This window comes from Chiloscyllium punctatum, chromosome 23 (assembly GCF_047496795.1).
Source record: "Chiloscyllium punctatum isolate Juve2018m chromosome 23, sChiPun1.3, whole genome shotgun sequence".
NCBI lineage: Eukaryota > Metazoa > Chordata > Chondrichthyes > Orectolobiformes > Hemiscylliidae > Chiloscyllium > Chiloscyllium punctatum.
In genome coordinates this window covers 14,148,204-14,173,235 of record NC_092761.1, presented here as the reverse complement: position 1 = coordinate 14,173,235, position 25,032 = coordinate 14,148,204, and the positions used below count along the sequence as shown (strand labels likewise).

General features: G+C 49.1%; 1 long non-coding RNA gene across 2 annotated transcripts; it reads right to left on the bottom strand.

Moving 5' to 3' along the window:
- Positions 1-1,084: 1,084 nt before the first annotated feature.
- LOC140494028 (uncharacterized) lies at positions 1,085-24,432 on the bottom strand. 2 transcript variants are annotated; one of them, XR_011963849.1, is made up of 3 exons: positions 24,302-24,432; positions 23,211-23,326; positions 1,085-1,310 (listed from the first exon to the last, which is right to left on the bottom strand). It is a non-coding gene; the product is annotated as an uncharacterized lncRNA (long non-coding RNA). The 2 variants fall into 2 exon arrangements; XR_011963850.1 differs by lacking the exon at positions 1,085-1,310 and adding an exon at positions 17,391-17,435.
- Between the last annotated feature and the right edge of the window lie 600 nt (positions 24,433-25,032).

The window sequence follows — 25,032 nt, the reverse complement described above, 5'->3', positions numbered from 1 at the left end:
GGAATTGCAAAACCTGCGCCCACACCTCTCCCCTCACCACCATCCAAGGCCCGAAAGGAGCCTTCCACATCCAATGTTTTACCTGCACATCCACCAATATCATTTATTGTATCCGTTGCTCCCAATGCGGTCTCCTCTACATTGGGGAGACTGGACACCTCCTTGCAGAGCACTTTAGGGAACATCTCTGGGCCACCCGCACCAATCAACCCCACCGCCCTGTGACCCAACATTTCAACGCCCCCTCCCACTCTGCCAAGGACATGCAGGTCCTGGGCTTCCTCCACCGCCACTTCCACACCACCCAACGCCTGGAGGAAGAACGCCTCACCTTCCATCTCGGAACACTTCAACCCCAGGGCATCAATGTGGACTTCACCAGTTTCCTCATTTCCCCTTCCCCCATCTCACCCCACCTCCAGCCTTCCAGCTCAGCCCCGCCCCCATGACCTGTCCTAAAGGCCTATCTCCCTTCCCACCTATCCATTCCACCCTCCTCTCTGACCTATCACCCCCATCCCCACCCCCATTCACCCATTGTACTCTTTGCTACCTTCCCCCATCCTCCACTCTGACCTATCACCTTCTTTCCCACCCCATTCACCTACTGTACTCTATGCTACTTTCTCCCCATCCCCACCCCTCTCTTATTTATCTCCCCACTCTGCAGGCTCCCGGCCTCTGTTCCTGATGAAGGGCTTTTGCCTGAAACATCGATTTTCCTGCTCCTCGGATGCTGCCTGACCTGCCGTGCTTTTCCAGCACCACTCTAATCTAGACTCTGGTTTCCAGCATCTGCAGTCCATGAGGAGACTACCGAGATAAGGCATGTTGTAGACAATGAAGCAAGTTACAGCGATGGGGATTGTAGTCTGGAATGCAGCACAATTCAAATATGTGGAGGGACTATCGGGAAAGGAGGAGGTTACAGCGATAGGATCTGTTACAGGATTAAAAATTATCGAAGACACTGAACCACAAGACATGCCATAGATACACTGTTGCAGAGTAGTGAGTTTTAATATAACAGAACTTACAGTGGGATGGTGATTGAGCCTGGGGTGTGTGTGTGTACACTGCTCCCCTCCAGCACTGTATCTATGTCATGTTGTGTTAACAGATGTTTGGAGCCCTCTCATTGTTCTTTGCTCTGTGCACTGTGGGTGACCTTACTTCACGACAGGATTTATTGAAGGCTCCAGATCTCCTTTCCCTTTGTCTCTCTCTGGCAGACCAACTGCATTCAATGAGGTGATGGACGACCCACCCAGCAGCTGGGAAGGCTATTGAGTCAGGACTTTCCTCAGTACCTACAGGAGACAGAGAAATAGACAGAATGGGAAATTAAACAGATGCAGTGAAGGTTACACATGGAGAATGGCACAGAGTCCCACAGAGATCTGGAAAATGGAGCGATATTAAGTAATAGTCCCAGATTGCTGGAAGATGTCAGGATCACACAATTGTGTGGGAAGAATGGGTTTAGCTTCATGATGCCCTGGTATTAGTGCTCAGGGATGAGCACCCAGTGAGCAGGTGAAGTAATGGCCTCGTGGTATTATTGCGAGAGAATGTATCTAAAACCTCAGCTAATGTTCAGGGGAGGCAGGATTGAATCCCGCCATCTGAAAAGGAGACATTTGAAATCAATAATTTTAAAAATAATAATTATTAATCCACAAATAAGTATGAAACCATTACTGATGTACAACAAATCCAAACACTTGTCCTTTAGAGAAGGACATCTGCCCATCCTCACGTGGTCTGCACGACATCCCCACAGCAAAGGGTTTGCCCCTCAATTACCCTCTGAAATGGCCGAGCAAGCTACTCAGTTCAAGGGCTTCTGGGACTGGGCAATAAAGGCTGGTCAGACAGAGACTCACACATCCCATACCTGATTTAAAAAAAATCTATTAGGATGGTCCCCCTGGAACTGTACTAGGAGCAGTGTCCTGGCTAATCATGTTGGTAGGTTTATGGACAGGGCATTAAACTGACAGAGAGGATGCAGGGACAGGATTCAAGTGAAAGGATCTTTCCAAAACCACAAAAGAAAGGTGAAGTATGGGAGCAGCATGGGAATGTGACTGAAGACAAGCAGAAAGGAACAGGAGGAGACAGAGTTTAACTAAAATTTTTACGTTGAGGGCGGCACGATAGCACAATGGTTAGCACTGCTGCGTCACAGCACCAGAGACCCGGGCTCAATTCCCGCCTCAGGCAACTGTCTGTGTGGAGTTTGCACATTCTCCCCGTGTCTGTGTGGGTTTCCTCCGGGTGCTCCGGTTTCCTCCCACAGTCCAAAAAGTTGCAGGTTAGGTGAATTAGCCATGGAAAATTGCCCACAGTGTTAGGTGTAGGGGAATGGTTCTGGGTGGGCTGTTCTTCGCAGGGTCAGTGTTGACTTATCGGGGCGGCACGGTGGCTCAGAGGTTCTCACTGCTGCCTCACAGCGCCAGAGACCTGGGTTCAATTCCCGCCTCAGGCGACTGACTGTGTGGAGTTTGCACGTTCTCCCTGTGTCTGCGTGGGTTTCCTCCGGGTGCTCCGGTTTCCTCCCACAGTCCAAAGATGTGCAGGTTAGGTGAATTGGCCATGCTAAATTGTCCGTAGTGTTAGGTAAGGGGTAAATGTAAGGGTATGGGTGGGTTGCACTTCGGCGGGTCGGTGTGGAGTTGTTGGGCCGAAGGGCCTGTTTCCACACTGTAAGTAATCTCATCTAAAATTGTACATCAGCAAATAGATTTGTGACGGAAAATTGTGGAAGAGAATATATTATGTTTTTTTTTAAACGGACAACGTTGCTGCAATATGGTCGAAGGATTTGTGACACAGAGATAAGAGAGATTTAGACACCAGGGAGACATGGATACAGGGTGAACAAAAATATTCAGTGGTTTGTAATCTTGTGCAAACTCAGGCAAAATGGGCAACGATAACAATAATGGATAACAAAGGCATTACAGAGAAAGCATTTGGCCTCAGATCATGAAGTAGAGTCAGTCTGAATGTACATTCTGGCTACTACTTGCCAAGGACACAAGCAGCAGAACAGTTTTAGCCACTGAACAGCATTCCATTGTTCATCACTGCATTACACACGAACTCATTGGAATTTTTTTAACAAACACATTGTGATAACTTTGGGAAACTTCAATATTTGTATAATCTGGGACAATCACACAGTCACCATTGGTATTGGAAGATGAGTTTGGTTAAGTTTTTTTCAGTGTTTCTTTGAAAAACACATTGTGCAACTGTTAAGGGACGTAACTATCGCAGAGCGACCATGTAATGAAACTTAGTGAATGAGTAATGTCACCTGCAGAGATCCTTCGGGAAATGTGGTAAAGTGCAGTTAAAATAAATAAAGTTTTAAAGTGATTCACAGAAAGGAAATCTGCAACTAGAAATAAAAATAGACAATTACATGAGTTTGACAGGAGAACTGACCAAGGTAAACGCGGGAAACAGACTGAAATATGTGCCTGTAAATGAACAGTGGAAAATATTTGAAGGGACAATGCAAAATACTCAACAAAAGGACATTCAATTGAAACAGTAAAAACCTCAGCAAGAAATTCCCACTGATCCTTTACTCAGGACAAAACGAATCATACTAGATTATGAGGCTGAGAAGATCACCAAAAAGTACTTAAAAGCCAGAAGTGAGAGAGTGTTTTAGGAGTAATTGCAATGGGTCTGCTAGCAGGAGGAGGGCAGTGGGAAGGGGAATCATTGTCAAGGTTTAATGACACGATAGAAACAGGGAGAGATGAATGTGCTGGAGGTGGTGAGAGTGTTACAGAGAGTGGTCAGGGTGTTACAAAGCCAGGACGGATTTCTGCAGCTGGAGGGGTTTGCAGAGGTACGGAGGGACATAGGTATTTTTATTTATTCATTCATGGGATGTGGGTGTCACTGCCTGGAACAACGTTATTTGGCCCCTCTGCTAATTACCTAGAGGGCAGCTCAGAGTCAGCCATATTGCTGTGGGTCTGGAGTCACATGTTGGCCAGACCAGGTTAGAATATTTGATGTCCTTCCCTAAAGGATGTTAGTGAACTAGATGAGTTCTTCCGACTGATCAACAATGTTTTAATGGTGGCCCCACCAATGTCTTTTACAGCCACAACATGACATCCCAACTCTTACACTTAATGCTCTCCCGAATGAAGGTAACCATCCCAAATGCCTTCTTCACCAGCCTGTCTACCTGTGACACCACATTCAAAGAAATGTGTACCTGGGTCACTGGATCTCTGACTGAAAACACGATCCAGGGCCCGAACAATAACTGTACAAGTCCCACCCTGGTTTGTTCCACCAAAATGGAACACCTCACCTTTATCTAATTAAACTCCATCTGCTATTCTTCAGCCCACTATCCCAGCAGTACTGTTCATCCTGTTGTATCACAGATAACATTCTCCACTATCCACTTTACCACCAATTTCAGTGTCACAGAAAACAATTACTTACCAGGAAACCAATATTCCCATCCAAACCATTTATCCAAATGACAAACAACAGTGGACCCACTCCACCGCTGGTCACATGTCTCCAGCCAGAAAAAAACAACATGCCTCCCACCACCCTCTGTCTCCTATCATCAAGCAAATTTTGTATCCAGTTCACGAGCTCCTCCTGAAAGCCATATCCTTTGACACTGATCTGAGCTTATTACCCAGTTTACCAGACAGAACACAGAACACAGAACAGTTCAGCCCAAGACCCTTCGGCCATGATTTCATGCCAACCTTTTATCCAACTGTAAGATCAAAATAAACTACATACCCTTCATTTTACTATTATCCATGTGTCTGTCCAAGATTCTATTAAATGTCCCAGATGTGCCTAATTTTACTACCACCATTGGCAGTCCATCCAACCACCTACAATTCTCTCTCCTCTTATCCATCCTCCATTCACCTTAAAGTTACGCCCCCTTGTAATAGCCATTTATGCCAAAGGAGGAAAAGTCTCTGACTATTCACTCACTCTGTGCCTCTTATCATCTTGTTCACATCCACAAAGTCGCCCCGCCCCCTTCTTCACTCCAATGAAAAAATCCTTCGCTCGCTCACCTTTTTTTGTAAGAACTGCCCTCCATTACAGGCAGCATCTTGGTAAATCTCCTGTGTACGCTCGCTAAATCGTGCGCATCCTTCCTGTAAACAGGGGACCAGAACTGAACACAATATTCCAAGTGTGGTCTCACCAGGACGCTATAAAGATGCAGTAAAACCTCACGGCTCTTACCGTCAATCCCCTTCTAAGTGGAGCCAACACAACAAGTGCCTTTTTAACAACCCTACCAACGTGCGTGACGATTTTGAGGGATCTATTGACACTGACCCCATGATCTCTGGCAAGTAATCTACCTTTCACCCTGTATTCTGTATTCAAATTCGACCTTCCAGAATGAATCACTTCACACTTTTCCAGATTGGACTCCATCTGCCACTTCCAGCCCAGCTCTGCGTCCTGTCAATGTCCCATTGCATTCTACAACAGCTCTCCACATTCCCCACCACTCCACCAACCTTCACGTTATTGGCAAACTTACTAATCCACTCTCCAACATCCACATCCAAGTCATTCACAAAACTCACAGAGAGCAGAGTCCCAGAGCTGATTGTTACAGAACCCCACTGGTCACTGAGCTCCAGGCTCAATACTGTCCATCTGCTGCCACCCTCTGTCTTCTCTGGGCCATCCAATCCTGTATCCAGACAGACAGATTTCCCTGTATCCCAATTTTCCTTCTTTTCTGAATGAGCCATCAACATATTCTGCCATATCCTCAAAGAATTCAATAAGGTTTGTGAGGCATGACCTGACCGCTCACAAACCCATACTGACTGTGGCTAATTTAACTATGGTTTTCCAAGTAGTCGTATATCCTGTCTTTAGAGTCCTCGCCAATAATCTGCACACCACAGACATAAAACTAAATCTGTAATTCCCAGAATTCTACCTCCGTAATATGGTCCAAACTCTACAAACGTTCTCTCCTCTCCCATGCTCCCCAGAATGACACTGGAGGGTGGAGGGAGTTACAGAGATAGGGAGGGATATCAGGACACGAGGATTTTGCAGATATTAGGAGGTTTGCAGTGCCAAAAGGAGGCTTCAGTAATTGTGAGGTTTCATGGTGATGAAGGCATTTGAGGAGGGAGGGAGGGAGGGAGGATTGTATGGAAATGAGCGGTTTCATAGTTTAGGTGTTTTGTTAGGACTGCAAAAGGTTACGGAATTGGGGAGGTTTAAGCACTTGAGATTGTTACACAAACATGGTTTTGGTTGCAATGCAGGAAGAGGATTCAGGAAGCTGGAGAGTATGGGGTCTGAACGAGGTTACACAAATGGGAAGAGTTGTCAGGAGTGGAGGTGTTTACAGAGACAGCAATGGCCTGATCTGGAGCAGAGGACCCAGATTGGGAGGGGTGTGGGGACTGGAGGTGATTTCACAGGGAGGGAGGACCATAGACCCACAGGAGGTTACAGAAATGTGGAGAGCTGTAGGGCTGACAGGGGTTCATGGAGTTGGGAATGTTGGGAGGAATAGAGAAGTTTACAGGGATAAGAATGTTTGTAGGCCAGGGCTGAATCACAGACAGGGACTGTTTTAGGGAGCTGAGCAGATTACAGAGATAAAGATATTTGTATCGACTGGAAGAACAAACTGAGATATGCAGGGTATCGTGACTAACGATGTTTATAGACATAGGAAGGATTAGGTTCTGGGGGTTATGGAGGCTGTGGAATCTGGATTTCTTTTCAGAGACTGGGATAGCAATTTTGGTCAGAAACAGTTTCACAGATAAGGGAGCATAGCACAAACAGGAGGAAGTTGTAGAGGAGGGTGACGTTTAAACAGATAGTGGTGTAAGAGCTGGACAAGGTTATGGAGATGGGTAGATGGTGGAGACACAGGAGGAGCTTACATTGACATGGGGGTGATAGTGACAGGAGGGTGTTAAATAGATAGTGCATTTTGTAGGGACCGGATTGGGAGAGGTACAGGCATGGAGTGAGTTCGACAGATCAGGATTACTGCAGAGACCTGAGAGGATTACACTGATAGGGATGGTGGTCGGGTCTCCACAGACTGTTGGTGTTTAGGGACTGGAAGAGATTTGGTAGATAGGGAGGGATGTAAGAGCTGCAGGAGCTTATGGAGAGTTGGAGCAACTGCAGAAGTAGGTTTCTCAGACAGGAGTAGGTTATAGATAGTGAGGGTTGTGTGGTCTGAGTAAGTCAAAAAGAGGAGAGTTTTCTCGTCTGGAAGAGGTTACACTGACAGGGACAGTTGAAGAGACTGAAGCAAAAATGCATGGAGAAGGTTACACAGATCGGGAGGAGAGTAGGGGCTGAAGGTGAATACACAGACATGGAGAGTTGTATTGTTAGACGGAGCTGAGAGGGATAGGGTCCGGTGTAGGGATTTACACAGATAGAGAAGGTTGTGTGTTTTGGAGAAGGTTATACTGATACAGACAGTGTTAGGGAGTGTTTAGTGGACTACAGAGGAGCTCAGAGAGAATGTATTATGGGGAGTGGAGGAGATTACAGACACGGGGATGGCTGTCGGGTTGAAAAGAGCTTCTACTGATCCTCAGTGCTGTAAGGCTGGAGGGAGATTATAACAGCGAGTTGTTGCCAAGACTTAATTTCTTCACTGATATAGAGCAGGTCTCAGCATGTAACTGTCAAAGGGAAGTTGAGACAGTCCAGATTAGTTTTCAGAGACACAAATGTTTATGGGAGTTTCAAGAGGGAACAATGATTGGGAGTGCTGTACCAAATGGTAATAGTTATAGGGAGGGTTCTAAAAGCAGGAAGAGGTGACAGACATATCGATCTTTGTAAGGACTGGAGAAGGTTACATAGGCAAGGAGTGTTTTAGAGTCTGGAGGAGATTACTGTGTTGAGGAGAATACTGGGGATAAGGCAAGGTGTAAGAGACGGGGATGGTTGACAGTGCTGGACGATAACCTGAATAGAATCGCCATCGTGTGCAACCAGGCCATTCGGCCCAACCAGTCCATTCCAAAACTCTGAAGAGCATCCTACCCAGACCCACCCCTCTACCTATACATTAAACCCTGAATTTCTCGTGGTGAACTTATTTAAACCACACATTCCTGAATACCACAATCAATTTATGATGGCCAATTCACTGAAGGTGCAAATTTTGGACACACACACACACACACACACACACACACACACACACACACACAGTGAGGGAATACACGCAGACACACAGTGAGGGAGGGACACATACGCAAATCGAGGGAGGGACACACACACACACACGAAGCGAGGGAGGGACACACACACACAACGAGGGAGGGACACACACACAGCGAGAGAGGGACACACATACACAGCGAGGGAGGGACGCACATACACAGCGAGGGAGGGACACACATACACAGCGAGGAAGGGACATGCGCACACACACAGCGAGGGAGGGACACGCGCACACACAGAGCGAGGGAGGGACACGCGCACACACAGAGCGAGGGAGGGACATGCACACACACAGCAGGAAAGAGACACGCACACACACAGCAAGTGAGGGACACACACAGACATGCAGCGAAGGGACACACACACACACACTCACAGACAGTGAGGGAAGGACATGCACACACAGCGAGGGAGGGACACGCTGAGACACGCAGTGAGGGAGGGGACATGCACATACACAGCGTGGGAGGGACACGCACACAGCGAGGGAGATACACACACACACTCACACAGCGAGGGAGGGACACGCACAGACACGCAGTGAAGGGAAACACACACAGATACACAGACAGAGAGGGAAGGACATGCACACACAGCGAGGGAGGGACACGCTGAGACACGCAGTAAGGGAGCGACACGCACACACACAGCGAGGGAGGGACACGCACACACACAGCGAGGGAGGGACACGCACACACACAGCGAGGGGGAAGGCATGTGCACACAAATTGAGAGGGGGCACACACACACAAAGCGAGGGAGGGACACGCAAACAGACACAGTGAGGGGAATACAGACAGACACACTGCGAGGGACAGGAACACACACACACACAGCGAGGGAGGGACGCGCACATACACACAGCGGGGGACGGGGACACACACACGTAAAGCGAAGGAGGGACACGCACACATACACACAAACACAGAGCAAGGGACAAACACACACTCTTACAGTGAGGGGAATACACGCAGACACACAGCGAGGGAGGTACACGCACATACACTGCAAGGAGGGACACGCACACACCGCGAAGGAGGGACAAGCTCACACATGTCGAGGGGGAGGGCATGTGGACTGAAATTGAGAGGGGGCACGCACACACACAGCGAGGGAGGGACACGCACACACAGCGAGGGGGGATGCGCACACACAATGAGGGGATATACACAAAGAGCAATGGAGGGACACATACACACACAAACAAAGAGCGAGGGAGTGACACACGCACACAGAGCAAGAGGGACACACACACACAAAGCGAGGGTGGGATACGCACATACACTCCTAGAGGGACACACATTCTCACAACAAGTGGGGGGCACACACACAGTGAGGGAGGGACATGTGCAAGCACAGAAACACAGACACATGCAGCGAGGGAGGAACTCGCGCACAGAAACACGCACACACAGAGCAAGAGAGGAACACTCGCAAACACACAAGCGAGGGGGGAGGCACACGCACACACACAGCGAGGGAAGGACACGCACGCACACACAGCGAGGGTGAGACACATGCACACACAGCGAGGGAGGTCCACACAAACAGAGCAAGAGAGGGACACTCACAAACACAGCGAGGGGGAGACACATGCACACACAAGAGGGAAGGCCACACACACGCGTGCACATCTAGAGGGACACACAAACACACACACAGAGAGCAAGAGAGGGACACGCACACACGCAGCCAGGGAGAGGCATGCACACACAGCGAGGGAGGGTCACACACAAACACACACACACACAGAGCAAGAGAGGGACACACACACACACAGCGAGGGGGAGACACATGCACACAGCGACGGAGGGCCATGCACAGCAAGAGGGACAAACACACACACACACACACACAAACAGCAAAGGGGGGGATCTCACACATACACAGCGAGGGAGGGACACGCACACACACACAACAGCAAGGGGGACACGCACACTCACAGCATGGGAGGAGACACACTTACACACACACACACACACACACACACACACAGCGAGGGAGGGACACGCAGTGAAGGGGGGGACACACAAACACATATAGTGAGGATATGACACGTACACACACACAGCAAGGAAGGGACACACACACACACACGGCGAGGGAGGGATATGCACACACACAGCGAGGGAGGGACACCCACACACAGGGAAGGAGGGACAAGTAGACACACGGCGAGGGGGAGGGCAAGTGCACAGAAATTGAGAGGGTGCACGCACACACAGCGACTGGGGATACGCACAGGCACAGCGAGGGAGGGATACGCGCACACACAGCGAGGGGGGACATGCACTCACACACCGAGGGGAGATGCGCACATACAGTGATGGGATATACACAAAGAGCAAGGGTGGGACACACACACAGCAAGAGGGACACACACACACATACACAGAGCAAGGGGGGAAAGTCACACATACACACACACACACATCCAGGGAGGGACATGCACACACAGCGAGGGAGGGACACACACAAACACACACACACAGAGCTAGGGAGGGAAGGACATGCACAAACAGTGTGGGAGGGACAGGCACACACAGCGAGGGACAGACATACACATACACAGCGAGGGATACACACACACACACACACGGAAGGAGGAACAAGCACACACATGACGAGGGGGAGGAAATGTGCACAGAAAGTGAGAGGGGGCACGCACACACAGTGAGAGGGGACACACACTGACACGGCGAGGGAGGGACACAGGCACACACAGCAAGGGGGGACATGCACTCACACAGTGAGGGGGATGTACACAAAGAGCAAGGGAGGGACACACATACACACAAACACACACAAACACACACAGAGCAAGGGGGAAAAGTCACACATACACAGCGAGGGAGGGACACGCACATACACAGCAATGGGGACACACACACACACACACACACACACACACACACACACACACACAGAGCGAGGGAGGGACACACACACACTCACACACACAGCGAGCGAAGGACACACAAACAGCGAGGGAGTGAAACGTACACATACAGTGAGAGAGTGACACACACACACAAACACACACACAGTGAGGCAGGGAAGGACACGCACACACACAGAGCAAGTGAGGGACACACACTCACAGCAAGAGAGGGACATGCACACACACAGCGAGGGGGGAGACACATGCTCACTCAACAAGGGAGGGCCAAGCACACACTCGCACAGCAAGAGGGACACACACACACACACACACACACACACACACACACACAGAGCAAGCGTGGAAAGTCATACATACACAGCGAGGGAGGGACACGCACATACACAGAGCGAGAGAGGGACACACACACACGCACAGAGTGAGGGAGGACGTACACTCACAGTGAGGGAGGGACACTCAGCGAAGGGACACACACACAGGCACAGTGAGGGAAAGACATGCATGCGCACATACACAGAGAGAGAGTGAGGGACACACACAGAGCGAGGGACGGGGACACACACACACGCAATGTGAAGGAGTGACATGCAAACACACACAGTGAGAGGGGGATACACGCAGACACACAGTGAGGCAGGGACACACAAACACAGACACACACAGAGCAAGAGAGGGACACTCGCAAACACAGCGAGGGGGAGACACATGCACACACACGCACAGCAAGAGGTACACATATACACACACACACAGAGCAAGAGAGGGACACGCACGCACGCACACACACAACCAGGTAGGGATATGCACACACAGCAAGGGAGGGTCACACACAAACACACACACACACACACAGAGGGAGGGACACGCACATACACACATATATACACACAGCGAGGGAGAGACACGCGCACACACAGCGAGTGAGGGACACGCAGTGAAGGGGTGACACAAGAACACATACTGTGAGAATGTAACACGTACACACACACACAGCGAGGAAGAGATACACACACACACAGCGAGAGAGGGACGTGCTGAGACATGCAGCGAGGGAGGGACACACACACAGGGAAGGAGGGACAAGCACACACACGGCGAGGGGGGAGGAAATGTGCACAGAAAGTGAGGGGACACGCACACACAGTGAGTGGGACAGGCACTGACACGGCGAGGGAGGGACACAATCACACAGAGCAAGGGGGGACATGCACTCACACAGCGAGGGGAATATACACAAAGAGCAAGGGAGGGACACACACACACACACACACACACACACACACACACACACACACAAACTCACACACACAAACTCACACACACAAACTCACACACACAAACTCACACACACAAACTCACACACACAAACTCACACAGCGTGCGAGTGACGCACAGGCACAGTGAGGAATTGACACGCATGCATACACACACACACACACACACACACACACCGAGGGAGGGACACTCACATACACTGCAAAAGGGACACACATACTCACAGCAAGAGGGGGACACACACAGTGAGAGTGGGACACACACACACAGACGGAGGGAAGGACATGCACACACACAGCGAGGGAGGGATATACACCAACACACAGAGCGAGAGACGGACACGCACATAAACAGCAAGGGAGGGACACGCGCACACACAGGGAAGGAGGGACAAGCAGACATACGGTGAGGGGGATGGCATGTGCACAGAAATTGAGAGGGGGCACATACACACAGCGAGACGGGACACACGCACACACAGCAAGGGGGGACAGGCACTCACACAGCAAGGGGTGATGCGGACACACAATGGTGGGGATATGCACAAAGAACAAGGGAGGGATACACACTCAAAGCGAGGAAGTGACACACGCACACACAGCAAGAGGCACACTCACACACGCACAAAGCAAGGGAGGGACACGCGCATAGACACACAGCAAGGAAGGGGCACACACACACACACACACACACACACACGCAGCGAGGGAAGGACACTCACATACACTGTAAACGGGTCACACATACTCACAGCAAGAGGGGACACGTACACACAGAGAGGGATGGACACGCTCATGCCCAAGCACACAAACACAGACACACAGCGAGAGAGGGGCACGCACACACACAGCCAGTGAGGGACATGGACACACACACACACACACACACACACACACACACACACACACACACACACACAGTGAGGAGGAGACTCATGCACACACAGCGAGGGAGGGCCACACACACACATGCAGTGCAAGAGGGAGACACACACAGAGCAAGGGAGTAACTCACACATACACAGCGAGGGAGGGACACACACACACACACACACACACACACACACACACACACACACACACAGTGAGGAGGGACACACACACACACACACACACACACACACACAGTGAGGAGGGACACGCACACACACATACACACACACAGTGAGGAGGGACACACACACACGCACACACACACACACTGAGGAGGGACACGCACACACACACACACACACACAGTGAGGAGGGACACACACACACACAGTGAGGAGGGACACACACACACACACACACACACAGTGAGGAGGGACACACACACACACACACACACACACACACACACAGTGAGGAGGGACACGCACACACACACACACACACACAGTGAGGAGGGACACGCACACACACACACAGTGAGGAGGGACACACACACACACACACAGTGAGGAGGGGGACACACACACACACACAGTGAGGAGGGGGACACACACACACACACACACACACACACAGTGAGGAGGGACACACACACACACAGTGAGGAGGGACACACACACACACACACACACACGCAGTGAGGAGGGACACACACACACACACACACACAGTGAGGAGGGACACGCACACACAGCAAGGGGGACGTACACACAAGTTGAGGGAGAACACACACACACGCACAGCGAGGAAGGGACACACACACACACACACAGCGAGGGAGGGACACGCAGTGAAGGGACACACACAGACACAGCGAGGGAAGGACATGCCCACGCACATACACAGAGAGCGAGGGACACACACACACAGTGAGGGAGGGACACACACAGAGTGAGGGAGGGACACGCTGATACACGCAGCGAGGGAGGGAGCATGGACACACACAGCGTGGGAGACACACACACACACACAGCGAGGGAGCGACACGCACACACACAGCGAGGGAGGGACACACAGCGAAGGAGGGACAAGCACACACACCACGAGGGGGAGGGCATGTGCACACAAATTGAGAGGGGGCACACACACGCAAAGCAAAGGAGGGACACGCACAAATACACACACACACACACACACACACACACAAACACACACACACACAGAGCGAGGGGTATACATGCAGACACACGGCGAGGGAGGGACACGCACACACAGAGCGAGGGAGGGACACGCACACACAGACAGTGAGGGAGCGACACATGCATGAGAAAGCACACAAACACAGACAGACACAGCGAGAGAGTGACACACACACACAGACACACACAGACACACACACACAGCAAGAGAGGGACACACGCCCAGACAGCGAGGGGGGAGACACATGCTCACACAACGAGGGAGGGCCAAGCACACACTCGCACAGCAAGAGGGACACACACACACATACACACAGTGAGGAGGGAAACACACACACACACACGCACACACACACACACACAGAGCAAGGGAGGGACACGCACACACACAGCGAGGGAGGAACACACACATGCAGAGTGAGGGAGGGACACGCAGCGAAGAGACACACACACAGACACAGCGAGGGAAGGACATGCACAGTCAGTGAGGAAAGGACATGCATGCGCACATACACAGAGAGTGAGGGACACACACACAGTGAGGGAGTGACACACACACACAGAGCAAGGGAGGGACACGCTGAGACACGCAGCGAGGGAGGGAGCATGGACACACACAGCGTGGGAGGGACACACACACACAGCGAGGAAGCGACACGCACACACATAGCGAGAGAGGGACACACAGTGAAGGAGGGACAAGCACACACACCGCAAGGGGTAGGGCATGTGCACACAAATTGAGAGGGTGCACACACATGCAAAGCGATGGAGGGACACACACATACACACAGTGAGGGGGATACATGCAGACACACGGCGAGGGAGGGACACACACAGTGAGGGACAGGGACACACACACGCAAAGTGATGGAGGGACACGCAGACACACACACACAGCGATGAGGGACACACACACACACACACAGTGAGGGAGGGACACAGACACACACAGCGAGGGAGGGACACACACACAGCAAGGGAGGGACACACACACAAAGCAAGTGCAACGCGCACACAGTGAGAGAGGGACGCGCACACGCACACACACACACACACAGCGAGGGACGGACACACAGACACACAGTGAGTGAGTGATATGCATACACACACATACAGAGCGAGGAGAGGACACCCTCACACACTGCAAGAGGGGCACACGCACACACACACAGCGAGGGTTGGACACGCACACACACAAGAAGGTTGAGACACGCAGACACAGCGAGGGTGGGACATTGCTCAGAAAGCGAGAGGGGACACACACACAAAGTGAGGGATGGTGACACACAGACATACGCACACACAAACAAAAACACAGAGCGAGGGAGGGACATGCACACACACAGTGAGGGAGGGATATGCTCACACACATAGTGAAGGAGGGACATGCTCACACACAGCAAGGGAGGGACAAACACACAAGTGAGGAGAGTTACACACACACAGCGAGGGAAGGGGATACGCACGCATACACACACAAACACAGAACAATGGAGGGACACGTGCACACACAGTGATGTGTCTCCTCGGACATGTAATTATCCAGCTCTCACTCCAGTCTGCGCCCTCACAGTGTCACCGTCTCTGTGACTCCCAGGTACAACTAGGCCTCGATCCTCAGGGCTGATTTATATTCTCCCAGGTGTGAGTCAGCCTCAAGCTCCTGCTCCAAGTTGCTCCCTCACACGGTCACTCCCTCTGTGACTCAGAGCTGATTTCGAGCCTCCTGCTCTGCTTTATATCCAACGCCAAGTCCCAGTCGGCCTTGACCCTCGCTGCTGATTTATATTCTCCCACTTTGTGCTGCTCTCTCTCAGCTTCTCTCCCCTTGTGATTCCCAGGTAATGGTAGGCCTCAAGCCTCAGCTGAGATTTATAACATCCCATTCCACACTGCTCTCTTACAGGATCGCCGTTGTGCCTGGAAGACAGTGGGAAAGGGGAGGATTAGACAGAGCAGAGGGTGTTACAGTGATTGAGGGAGCTGTAGGGATGAAACAGGTTATCTGGGGAGCTAGGCAGACCTGCAGTATCTAAAGAACTTTACTGGAAGATACAGCGAAAGTTGCAGACACTGAACAAGGCAAAGGAAATAGAGAGATGGTGGCTTGTTCATGACTGAGCTTAGTAGAGTCTAAAGGGCTTCAAAGTTTGGGAGAAGATTTGTAGCACGGGTGCTCGTTGTTGTGGTTCTGTTCGCCGAGTTGGGAATTTGTGTTGCAGACGTTTCGTCCCCTGTCTAGGTGACATCCTCAGTGCTTGGGAGCCTCCTGTGAAGCGCTTCTGTGATCTTTCCTCCGGGATTTATAGTGATTTGTATCTGCCGCTTGCGGTTGTCATATCCAGCTGTCCGCTGTAGTGGCCAGTATATTGGTTCCAGGTCGATGTGCTTATAGATTGAATCTGTGGATGAGTGCCATGCCTCGAGGAATTCCCTGGATGTTCTCTGTTTGGCTTGTTCTATAATAGTAGTGTTGTCCCAGTCGAACTCACGTTGCTTGTCATCTGCATGTGTGGCTACTAAGGATAGCTGGTCGTGTCGTTTCGTGGCCAGTTTGGTGTTCATGGGTGCGGATCGTTAGCTGTCTTCCTGTTTGTCCTATGTAGTGTTTTGTGCAGTCCTTGCATGGGATTTTGTACACTACATTGGTTTTACTCATGCTGGGTGTCAGGTCCATCGTTCTGGTGAGTTGTTGTCTGAGAATGGCTGTTGGTTTGTGTGCTGTTATGAGTCCTAGTGGTCGCAGTAGTCTGGCTGTCAGTTCGGAAATGTTCCTGATGTATGGTAGTGTGGCTAGTCCTTTGGGTCGTGGCATGTCTTCATTCCGTTGTCTTTCCCTGAGGCATCTGTGGATGAAATTGCGTGGAGTTTGACCCCACCCCGCAGCTCACCAATAGGATAAACAACACACTGAGAAACCTACAATAAAAAACGGACAGATAACCAGGTTTGACCGACAGGGAATGAAAGCTGAAACCAACAACACCCCCAGATTCTATGGACTACCCAAAGTGCACAAACCAGACATCCCACTCAGACCTATCGTATCACTACCAGGGACACCATCACACAAACTGGCTAAAGAACTACAGCAGAAACTGAAACACCTGATCAGCGGATCCAGACACTCTGTACAGTCAACACAGGAATTCTTGGACATCATCAGAAATATACTCATAGACAAGGTAGAAACTATGGTCTCATTTGATGTAATGGCACTGTTCACCTCTATCGACAAAACCCGAGCCAGAGAAACAATAGCCAACCTGCTGGACATACAGAACAGACAACAGGACGTTGAACCTATCAACAAAGACGGCATACTGAAACTACTGGACCTGTGCCTCACAACACACTTCACATTCAACAACCAAATATATGAACAAATCAACGGCACACCCATGGACTCACCCATCTCTGGACTCATAGCAGAAGTGGTAATGCAAAGATTAGAACAAACAGTCTTACTGCAAATTCAACCCAAACTCGGGGTCAGATATGTGGAGGACACCTTTGTAATCATTAAAAACACAGAAATAGAGAACACACACCGGATCATCAACGCCACACTCACCGCAATCCGATTCACAAGAGAGTAAGAAAAGGGCAACCAACTCCCATTCCTAGACGTGACGGTACAGAGAACACCGAATGGAGAATTCACCACAAAGGTATACAGGAAAGCAACACACACAGACCAAGTCCTGATCTATGAAAGCAACCACCTCAACACACACAAAAGAAGTTGCATCAAGACACTGTTCAAAAGGGCCACAACACACTGCAGTACACAGAACTGCAAAAAGAGGAAGAATGTATCCACCAAAAACGGATTCCCCCCGCAATTTCATTAGGGATTGTCTGTATGGATTTGTTAGACGACTGTCCTCTGATATTGATGAGGGCCGTGCAGATGATATGGTTTATATGGAGTTCATTCAGGTCTTTGACAAGGTCCCACACGGAAGGCTGGTCCAAAAGGGAAGATCCCATGGGATCCAAGGTCAGTTGGTAAATTGGCTCCACACATGGTGGAGGGTTGGTTTTGTGACTGAAAGCTTTTGCCCAGCGGATGTACCACAGGGATCTGTGCAGGAGCCATTGCTGTTCATTATGGACATTAATCACTCGGATGTGAAAGCAGACGGTAACATTAGTAGGTTTGCCGATAACATGAAAGGTGAGGGTGTTGTCCACAGTGAGGGGGATGGACTCAGGCTGCAGTCTGATATCGATCAGATGATAAACTGAGCAGAGTAATGGCAGACAGAGTTTACTTCTGGTCACTGTGAGGTAATGCACTGTGGGAAGTCTAATAAATGAATGATATACATCATGAATGTTAGGTCCTCCTGGAGTACTGAGGAATACAGGGACATTGGTGGGCAAGTCCCTGGATGTCTGAAGTTGTCAGCACAGGTAGACAGGGTGGGGAACACACCTGAACTGGGAACAGGAGGGGGACCCACATCCTGGTGGGGAATGTTGCTGGAGCTGCTCGAGAGGATTTAAACTTGTCTGGCAGGGCTGTGTGACCCCAAAGAGTCATAAGGCCAGAAAGAAAGTTGAGGCTGGTAAATAGGTTCAACAGAGGAATATAAGTGGACAAGGCAGGCAAGAACATAGCAGACAATTATGGAAAAGTGGTGGATTAAACTGCAGTTATTTCAATGCAAAAGGCCAAACAGATAAGGCAGATGAACCCAGAGCATGGATGGGAACATGGGATTGGGATCTCATAGATATTACAGAAACACAGCTGAGGGAGCAACAGGACCAGCAGCTCAATGTTCCGGAGACAGATGCTACAGGAAGGAGAGAACAGGAGGCAAAACAGGAGGAGAGCTGGTGGGTTTGATTGGGTGAAACATCCCAGCAGTAACTAGAGGGAGGATTCATGTAGGATCACCCAGTTAAATGATATTAGTGGAACTGAGAAATAAAAATTGGTCATTAGTTTTCTACGGTCAGACTACAGCGATAGGCAAACGGAGATGAAGGAGCAAATATGTCAGGAGATTTCAGACATCTCTTAGAATAATAGGGTTGTAATGATAGGGGATCTTAACCGTTCCAAACCTGGACTGGGATTGTTACTAAGTTAAGCATTTGGTTGGAAGGAATTTGTTAAGTGTGTTCCGAAAACTCCCAGTCATTATGTAAGTGGCCCAACTGGAGCATGGGGCCAAACCTGACCTCCCCAAGGTAGGGAACGGGACTGAGGTGTTAGTGGGGGAGCACTTTGGAAAGTTACCACAATTGTATTAGTTTGAAAATAGCGATGGAAAAGGACAGGCCTGGTCCACAAGTTAAAGTTATTCAATGGAGCAAGATAGTATTAGACAGGAAGTTTTAAAGTAGATCAGGGGAGAGTATTTGCAGATAAAGGGAAATCTGGCAAGTAGGAATATTTTAAAATCGAGATAAAAGGAGCGTTCAGCGCCAGTGTGTTCTTGTTAGTGTGCAGCTGAATGCTGACTGAATTAGGAAACACTGGCTGAGTTTCGAGGCTGTGGTCAAGAAAAAGGGGGTCACATGTCAGATATAACTGATATAACTGATTCTCCTGAAGGGAATCCCTTCAGGAGCATTGGGGCTGTAGAAATACACTTAGGATAGAAATCAGGAATGTAAAAAGGGGACACGAGATAGCGTTGGCAGAGAAAGTTAAGGAGAATCCAAAGAGACTTTACAAGTGTATTAAGAGCAAAAGAAGAGCTCGGGACAAACCCGGTCTCCTTAATAATCAATGAAGGCAACAATGTGTGAAACTACAAGATCCAAAACAAATATTTCACTTTGGAACTTAGTGTGGATAAAGACTGGGGCGCTCAAGAAACTAAACAGTGTTTGGCCTGACCACTATTGGAATAATGTGTGCAATTCTGGTCTCACTGCCATCGGAAGGATGTTGTGGAACATGAAAGTGTTCAGAAGAAATGACCAAAGATGTTGCCAGGGTTGGAGGGTTTGTGCTTCAGGGAAAAGCCTGAATAGGCTGGGGCTGTTTTCACTTGAAAATGGGAGGCTGAGGAGTTACCTGATAAAAGGTGTTTAAAATCATGATGGGCATCGACAGGGTCAAGAGACAAGGTCATTTCCCCAGGCGAGGGAAGCTTGCAAAGAAACCTCAAGAATAACTGGCTCCCGCAGAGTGGATGGAATAAGCTGCCAGAGCAAATAGTGGAGGCTGATAGAAATACATTTAAAAGGCATGTGGATGGGTGTATGAATAGCAAGGGTTCAGAGGGATATTGGCAAAATTGTGGCAAATGTGACGAGAAACGTCATGCAGGAGTTGGTCCGAAGGGCCTGTTTCTGTGCTGTACATCTCTATGACTCAACGTCTTGAAATGAGTCCACATTATAGAAAAGGAGGTGCTGGAGGTTTTAAAACACAAAGGTAGATAAATCCCCAGGACCTGATCAAATGGATCTCAGGACATTGTGGGAAGCTGGTGAAGAAATTGTAGGGCCCCTAACAGAGATATTTGTATCATAGAGAGCCATGTGTGATAGGCTGTTAGACTGGAGGGTGGCATTGTGGACAGTGAAGAAGGTTTTCTGGGATTACAAAGGGATCCTGATGAAAGGTGTGAATCGCTGAAAACCTGTCGATGGAGTTCAATCTGAATAAATGCGAGGTAATGCATTTTGTACAACAAATCCGGGTAGGGCTTATACAATTAATGGCAAGACCTTCAGCAGTGTTGTAGAACAGAGGGACCTCAGGGTTCAGCTACATAATTCTTTGAAGTTTGTAACATGGAGAGACAGGATAGTTTAAAAAAAGGTGCTTGCCTCACTTGCTTTCATTGCTCAGTCCTTTGGATATAGGAGTTGGGAAGTCGCATTGAGATTATACAGGCCATTGGTGAGTCCTCTTCTGGAATACTGTGTCCAGTTCTGGTCGCCCAGTTATAGGAAGGATATTATTAAGTTGGAAAGGGTTGGGAGGAGATTTACTGGGATGTGGCTGGGTACGAAAGGCTTCAGTATAAAGAAAGGCTGAATAGGTTGGTATTTTTCACTGAAACCTGAATGTTGACAGATGACCTCATAGAAGTTTATAAAATCATGAGGGGGATAGATAGAGTTAATGGGAGTTGTATTTTCCCATGGACAGGGGAGTTTCAAGACAAGGCACTACATTTTTAAGTTTAGAGGAGAGACATTTAAAAAAAAAAGACTTGAGAGGCACATTGTTACACAGAGGGTGGGTTGTGTGTGAAATGAACTTCCCAAGAACCTGGGGACAATTACAATGTTTAACAGACATTTAGATTAGTACAGGAATAGGAACAGTTGGAAGGGATATGATCCAGAAACAGGCAGGTGAGATGAGATCTGTTTTAGAGTATGGTTAGCGTTAACTGAACAGTGTGGAGTGCGGTATGCCTCCAACTATGATTATAATGTTGTGTCATTAATTAAGAAAGGCTGCAAGAGAAAGCCAGGGAACTACAGACTGATGAGCGAGACATCAGGGTGGGTCAGTTGTTGGAGGTCATTCTGAGAGGTAGGCCTTACATGCATTTGGAAAAATAAGGCCTGATTACGGACAGCCAGCATGGCTTTGTGCATGGGAAAACATGTCCCACAAACTTGACTGGAGTTTGCTCAAGATGTGACCAAAATGATAGACGAAGGGGCCAAGGAATGAAAGATGGAGTTTAATTCAGTTGTTGGATTTAGTTCAGACAAACCAAGGAGGAGTAACACGGGTAATGGTTGGGCCCTGAACAGTGTTGTAGAAAAGAGAGAGACCAAGGGGTGCAGTTACATTGTTCCTTTGACTGGCATCACAGGGCGACAGGGTGTTGAAAGCGGCAATTGGCACACTTGTGAGAGCATTGGTGAGAGCATTGAGTACATGAGTTGGAGATATTGGTAACTCTGTCGTCAATATTTTTCCTGGGCAGAGGAGGCCACGGGGTGACCTTATACAAGTTTATGAAACCATGTATGGTCTAAGTAAGGTGAATTGCCAAGGGTAGGTGAGTCCAAAGATAGAGGCATAAACGTGACGTGAGACAGCAAGGATTTAAAGAGGGAGCTGAGGGGCAACATTATCCACAGAGGATGGTGCATAGACGGAATGGACTGCCAGAGGAAATGGTAAAAACAAGTACAATTACAACATGGAAAAGACACTCAGGCAGGTACATGGAGAGGAGAAGGTTTGAAGGGCTATGGGCCAAACACAGGCAATTCCGACTCATTCCATTTAGGAAACCTCGGCCGAAGAGTCATGCAGCACAGAAACAGACCCGATGTCTCCAGTTATTGGAGGAGGAGACTATCGAGACAAGGCATGTTGTAGAGACTGAAGCAAGTTACAGCGATACAGATGGTCATCTGGACTGGAGGTTTCAAATATGTGAAATAATTGGTGAGAGGGGAGGAGATGACAGAGATAGGAACTGTTATAGGAGTTAGAATGATTGAAGACACTGGTCCTCAATACAAGCCATAGATACAATGTTGGAGAGGGAATAGGGAACAGAAAGATCCCAGGCTGCATTACCACCCTCTCGTGGGAGGCCTGCTTTCCCCTCAGTTGTTCTGATGCTCCCTAAGAAAGCACAAGCCTGGACTGATAACTGGGAACTCCCGATGCTGTCTCATTGCAACAAAACTTGCAGCAGGCGTGCTGATTATTACTTTCTTCTCTGTGCACTGGAATGATCTTACCTGGCAGCAGGATTTATTGAAGACTCCCGACCTCCCTGACTTTGTCTTTCTGGCTGACCAACCATCATCCCAACCAGCAGTTGGCAAGTCTATTGAGTCTGGAACTTCATGATTACCTGTAGAGGACACAGAAATAGGCAGAATGGGCAATTAGACGAATGCTTTGAGGGTTACACATATAGAATGGCACTGAGCCCAGAGATCTGGAAAATCCTGACCTGTGTTGCCTCATCTCTCTGGAGTGGAGAATTCTGTTGGCTCATGATCTGGAGTAGCTTCAAGAGTGAGAGACGCTGACAGAGGCAGCAATTAGACCCACACAGTGAGGGATACCACATGGAAAGTTACTGAGTCACATCATCAGAATGCCGGGTCAAACAATTGTGCTGGAAAAAAGAGTTTTAATTCATGTTGCACTGGGATATACAAACTGTGAGCAGGCGAAGTGATGGCCTAGAGGCATTATTGTGTGACAATTTATCCAGAAACTCAGCAAGTGTTCTCTGGACATAGGTTCAAATCCCACCATTGCAAATGATTGAATGTGAAGTAAATGCTTCAAAAACAATGTAATTAAAAACGTGTAAATGAGTATTAAACAATTGCTGATGTTAAGAAAAATCCATCGGGTACATTCCTGTCTTTAGTGAAGTAATCTAAGGTGGGACTGGGATATCACAGGTATTCCAGAAACAACAGCTGAGGGAGGGACAGGACAGGCAGCTCAATGTTCCAGGGGACAGATGCTGCAGGAAGGACAGAAGGGGAGCTGAGAGAGGAGGAGAGCTGCTGGCTCTGATTGGGTGAAACATCACAGGAGGACTGAGAGAGGATATTCCTGCAGGATCGCCCAGTGAAGCTGTGTTCGTGGAATTAATCAAGAACAATGGGGCTTCCCTTTCCTCTGATTGTTCTACAGACCCCGAGAGCCCCGCCCTCCTGCTCCTTGACCTTCTCAAGATGGCGGCCCTGAGGCCCACGCTCCCTCTTCCCTCAAACAAATGGCGGCCGTGACCCTGGGCCGCTTCCCTGATCAGAGACCGCCGCCTCCTTACCCGGGCCTGGAGGGCCTTTTTAGAGTAATTTTTAACCTGTATCCAGGAATTGTGAAATCTCTTCGCTCCATTTTCCCAGCGAGGCTCCCACACACCGGCTCTGAGCGCGACTCTCTGAAGCCGATCGCAACCGCTGCCGGAGAAAGCAGCTCCATGTCGCTCTCTCGGTGTCCTGATCAATGTGACACTGCGCATGCTCCACATAGAATCCAAACCGCGCGTGCGTCTGAGAGTATCGGTGAGTTTATAGAGAATATTCATATCTGCACAGGATCATGGGTGAAATTTTAGTCATTAACAGTTGCTCTGTCGAGTTACAGTCATTGAGATCATTAGTATGCAAATAGATTGTTCGGTCCAACTTAACCATACTAGCCAGGTATGTAAATTACCAATTGTTCTGGGAGTTTGAAAATAAGTTTCTTACTCGCATTGTGTAAACCGAGCTGTGAATTATTCACGCCGACCTGTGAATTATTCTCAGCTCGTCCCCCTAAACTTTTGCAAAATCACCCATGTGTTTATCCAAGGATTGTTTAAATCTCCCTAATGTACGTTATCAGATTTACATCTCAACTATTTTGTAAAAATCTCACATTGATTCATGAGAAAGGTTGAATGCTCCACTATGTAGTGAGAATGATCAATCCTGCAAAATAGTTTGCTTTCTGACCAATCCTGAAGCGTTCACTCCCGAGAATGCTTTGGCCGCGCTCCTCACTCACTCTGGTTAGACGACCGGCTGCTGCTCGGTAATCCTGTTCCGC